The sequence below is a fragment of the Mus pahari genome, chromosome 20 (assembly GCF_900095145.1).
Source record: "Mus pahari chromosome 20, PAHARI_EIJ_v1.1, whole genome shotgun sequence".
In the NCBI taxonomy this organism is placed as follows: Eukaryota; Metazoa; Chordata; class Mammalia; order Rodentia; family Muridae; genus Mus; species Mus pahari.
In genome coordinates this window covers 1,507,450-1,513,048 of record NC_034609.1, presented here as the reverse complement: position 1 = coordinate 1,513,048, position 5,599 = coordinate 1,507,450, and the positions used below count along the sequence as shown (strand labels likewise).

At 40.2% G+C, this 5,599-nt stretch overlaps 1 pseudogene; it reads left to right on the top strand.

Annotated features, from left to right (window-relative positions):
• The first annotated feature begins 1,105 nt into the window (after positions 1-1,105).
• Positions 1,106-1,911, top strand: LOC110337623 (annotated as a pseudogene).
• The last annotated feature ends 3,688 nt before the right edge of the window (positions 1,912-5,599 follow it).

Sequence of the window (5,599 nt, the reverse complement as noted above, 5' to 3'; positions counted from 1 at the left end):
TGTGGTCAAGGTCGTTTGATTTAGCATGAAGCTGACTGGACACTGAGCACAGACTTATGAAAGAGCCTAGCTAGATTGGAAAACATATCCAGCTGAGTTAGGCAGCAATATTAGGAGCAAAATAAATAATTAACATATACAAAAGTATTGTAATTTTATCCGCTTCATTGTCCTCAATTCAGGCAATGGTAATTAACATAAGAGACAAGAAATTCAGCACCGGAAGACACAGACATAGTAAGCCACATTTGTACAAGAGCTGCCATCTTTTAACCGTTTGCTGAACATATTGCTGGGCTGTGCATGAATCAAATTGATAGTCACTACCTTTCGGTAACTTATAAAATGAATCACAGTATAAAGCATGCTTATATTTCTTTGGTGAACTACGCCAAAAGTAGGTTCATGCTCATTGTTTCACATACTGAACAATGTACAATTGAAATGTAAAGAAAGCCCAGATCCACATACTCACTAGCGGTCCAATGGTAAAGCAGGGTTTTGTACTGTTAACCTTGCATGTACACATGCTATTTCAGATGCTCAGTAATTATCTTGTACATCTTGACATTTCAGATCAGTTGATAATCATGATATCAGAATGAGATGTGATTAACCAGAAGTAAGGGGATTGAGTCAGTAATAACATCTCTTATCAATAAAAAAAGCTCAGGAACGAATGGTTTCCTAGATGAAAAATTTCAACCATTCAAAACAGCTGGTGAAGAAGTAGTTCTTTCAAGCTCCATCCATTCATGAGTCTACCTTTACCTGAATACCAGAGTCTAATAACTGCAGAGCAAGAGTCATTGCTGGAATACAAGGATGGTTCAATGTAAACAAATCAAAGGATGCCATAAGCTTCACTTGCATAACAAAGGACAAAAAAAATCCATGATTTTTCCTTGATAGTTGCAGAAAAGCAGGATGTGCCTGCAAGCATAGAATGTAACACATGGAGCCATGGACCTGTATTCCAAACATCTGGAGGCTAGGACAAGAAGATAAGGAGTCTGCAGCTGACACAGTCTGCAGAATGAAACCTCATTTCAAAAGACTTAGGAATGTGTGCAAACAAAAGAAAAGAAAAGCTATCCACCAGCCTAGCAAGATGCGCAAAGGAAAGAAGGCCAAGGGGAAGAAGGTGGCTCCGGTCCCCACTGTCCTCAAGAAACAGGAGGCCAAAAAGGTGGTCAATTCTTTGTTTGAGAAAAGGCCCAAGAACTTCGGCATTGGCCAGGGCATCCAACCCAAAAGAGATCTCACATGCTTCTTCGTTAAACGCCCCCCACCCCACTACATCAGGCTGCAGCGGCAAAGAGCCATCCTCTATAAGCGGCTCAAAGTACCTCCTGCCATTAATCAGTTCACCCAGGCCCTGGACAGGCAGACAGCTACTCAGCTGCTTAAGCTCCATAACTACAGGCCAGAGACAAAGCAAGAGAAGAAGCAAAGGCCCATGCTGAGAAGAAAGTTGCTGGCAAAGGCGACGTCCCAGCTGAGAGACCACCTGTCCTCCGAGCAGGAGTCAATATGGTCACCACCTTGGTGGAGAACAAGAAGGCTCAGCTAGTGGTGATTGCCCTTGATGTGGACCCCACTGAGCTGGTGTTTTTCCTGCCTGCCCTGTGTCAAAAGATGAGGGTGCCCTACTGCATCATCAAGGGAAAGGCCAGGCTGGGGCGCCTGGTCCACAGAAAGACATGCACCACTGTTGCCTTCACACAGGTTAACTCGGAAGACAAGGGTGCTCTGGTTAAGCTGGTGGACGCTATTAGGACCAATTATAATGACAGATATGACGAGATCTGTCGCCACTGGGGAGGCAGCATCCTGGGTCCTAAGTCTGTGGCTTGCATTGCTAAGCTGGAAAAGGCAAAAGCTAAAGAACTTGCCACTAAATTGGGTTAAATGTACACTAAGTTTTCTGTACATAAATATAATTACAAATTAAAAAAAAAGAAAAGAACGAAAAAGTCTAGTGTTTAAAATGTAACCATGGGGGCTGGTGAGATGGCTCAGTGGGTAAGAGCACCTGACTGCTCTTCCGAAGGTCCGGAGTTCAAATCCCAGCAACCACATGGTGGCTCATAACCATCTGTAACAAGATCTAACTCCCTCTTCTGGAGTGTCTGAAGACAGCTACAGTGTACTTACATATAATAAATAAATAAATCTTTTAAAAAAAAAATGTAACCATGGAGGAAGAAGAACAGAAGATATATCTGTCTTGCATCAAAGGAGCTGTGCATCAAGCTCCAAACTACCTGATCTTAAAATGTATTAGAAAGCTATAACCATCAAAATAGCATGATGTTGGCATAAAAAGTCAGAAGCCAGTGAAACAAAATAGAGGTCAGAAACAGGCCCATACATTTATTACCAATGGAATTAGGATAAAGATGCCATGAACATTTGATAAGAAAAGATAGTTTATTTACAAAATGATCTTAGGAAACAGAATATCCACATGGAAAATATAATTAGAATTTTATGACACATCTTAGACAATTAACAGCTGGAAATGTACTCAAGCTTAAATTCTAGGTCCTAAAGCTGTGAAAGTTTCTGAAGACAACACAGAAGAAAAAACTTCCTGGCACCAATGTGGGAAAAAACTGTTTTGGTATAACACTGAAAATTCAAGCCGGAAAAGCATGCCCAGATAAATGGCATCGAAGTCTGTTAAAGCCTGTAGGAAAAGAAAGAATGCCCCATGCTGACAAGAAGCAAAACAGGATTGAAGAAAGCATTTACAAAACATACAGTGGGTATGGCTTGCTCTTGCAATATTTATGAACTCAACATCAAGGAAACAACTCAATTAAAAATGGGCAAATGACCCAAACAGCCATCTGTTCACTAGACAAACGAAATGTGTGAGTGTGAGTTTGTATGTGTGTGTGTGTGTGTGTGTGTGTGTGAATTCAACACGACTTAACTGGAAAACTACCTGTATTTTTAAGAATGGCAATTATCAAAAGAAGACAGAAAATACCAGTAGTTGATAGATATATATGAAATCTTCTGCATGTTTGGATCCAGATTATCTGCCTATCTATCTATCTATCTATCTATCTATCTATCTATCTATCTATCTATCTATCTATCTATCTATCTATCTACCTATCATCTACCTATCATCTATCTTTTTTTGAGATAAATTCTTGATAATACATCCCAGGCTGGACTCAAACATATGAAGCTTGAGTCTCCCCAGTATTGGGATTACAGCCACCACTCTCTGTGGTAATGCCTATTGATTAGTTCAGCTACATGATGGTTTGAATAAGAATGTGTTCCCAATGCAGTCTCATATATTGGAACAAATAAGCACTGGCACTATTTGAAAGAATTAGGAAATGTAGCCTTGCTGGGATAGATGTAGTCTTGCTGGAGGAAGTACGTCATTGGGGGTGGGGGTGGGGGGGAGCAGGCCGCTGGGAGGACATGTCTTTTAAGCTTCAGATGCACAAGCTAGGCCCAGTGGCTTTTTCTTCCTGCTACCTGTGAATCTGGATGAACTCTCAGTTCCTTCTCCAGCACCATGTCTAACTTCATGCAGCCATGCTTTTTGCCATGCTGATAATGGACTAAACCTCTAAAACAGTAAAATAGCCCCAATAAAATGTGTGTTTCTATAATAAGAGTTTCCATGGTCTTGGTGTTTCTTCATAGCAATAGGACACAGACAAACACAAGTTATTATGAAAAATAATATAGTTGTTCCTCAAACATTAAACATAGAGCCACCATATGATCAAGCACCCCCAATCCTGAGGATACATCCAAAAGAAATTAAATTCTTATCTTGAAGGGATATCTGCCTGGGGTCATGAGAGTGGGAGAGCTGGGCCTGCCCCTCACCAGCTGCAGCACCCTGGAGAGAAAGCTCTGCGACTCACTTGGGCAGGAATAGATCTAACCCTAGTGACAGAAGGAACAGGTGAGCCAGCCAGAGGTGTGAGGAAAGGAAAGCTGGCTCTTCTCATTTGCTTTGAGGTGGTATGGACAAGGGAGAGATGCCCTACCTCCTCAACCCCTCCCTACCTGTGGCAGGAGGAACAGCTGGTCCTGAGAAACGGAGAATTGGCCCCTGTCAGCTGCAGCCTAGGCAGCTCACTCTGGTTGTGTGGATGGAGTAGAGCTGGCTGGGAAAACTCAGCTACCACCCAGATCCAGATTCAGGGTTTTGAGTTAGCCTACCCCAACATCTACCCCATTAAACCAGACCAATGACTCACTGCAATGAACATTTACAAGTAAAGATGTTTGGACCAAAGAGTATGCCATGTGACACACTGAAGCTTCTACAATGAGATGGTTTGTTTGGGTTTTATTTTCTTTTGGAGGAGTTTGCAAGGGTAGAGGGTTGATATGAAGAGATGAAAAGATGAGGGATTGGGGTGCATAATGTGAAATTCACAAAGAATCAATAAAATGTTTTTTTAAGGGGTATCTGTACACCTGTGTAATTCCAGTAAGATTAATGAAAGCCAATGTATGGAACCAATTGAAGTCTCCATCAACAGGTAAACTGATCAGAAAAAAATAGAAGCTCAGTAGGTAGAGTGACTGGCTGATACACAAAGAGCCCTGGGTTAAACCCCAAGAACTACACAGGACTCAGTATTGTATTTCTGTAACCCAGAACTTGGAAGAGAGAGACAAGAGAATCAGGAGTTCAAGGTCCTTCTTGACTATAGGGTAAATTCCAGGCTAAACTAGATTACACAAGTGCCTGCTTTTTGTTTGTTTTGTTTTTAAGAAAGAAAGACAGAACAAACAGACACACAACAGAATACTATTCAGCATTTCAAAAGGAAGTCAATTATTTTTACAACATGGGTGAACCTGGGTGGGTGATCAGAAATAACAACTGATCTGATTAGGGTGGTAATGGCTGCTATGTTGGAAGAGTATTCCATAGTACATAGGAAGAATAAATTGATGAGACCAACTGTATAATATGTTGACTATAGTTAATAGTTATGTTTAGTACATTTGGAATTTATTAAATGAGTGGATTTCAAGTACTTTCAATAACAACAAAAATGCATATTATAGTTAGTTCAATATAGCTATCCCACAATTTACATGTCCATTGACACAGCACTTTATGTACTATAAATATATGTAATTTTTATTTGTTCATTAAAAGAGGTAATATGCAGGGCCTGTATAAATGGATCAGCAGTTAAAATTACTGGCTATTTGGACCAGGACTGGCTCCCTAGCACCCAACTTCCTGTAACTCCACTTCCTGGGAATCAAATGCCCTCTTCTGGATAAGCCATTATATACAAAAAGCAAAAATAAACCAATTTTTTTTAAAGGCAATATGTGACTTTTCTTTATCTCAAACCATCAATATTGTTATAATTTGTCTAGGTGACTACATTCAATGACCAAATTCATCATAAGTCGCAAAACAGATAAATCATTGATTTTTAGAGTTGGAACTGCTGAGTTCTTATTATAGAGCTTGTAATAGTCAAAACTAAAAATGGATAGTACATAAGGAATCCTATTCTGTCCCTATATGTGCCACGTATATTGTATTTGGTTAGTAAAATGAGAGATTTGATATAGATGACTT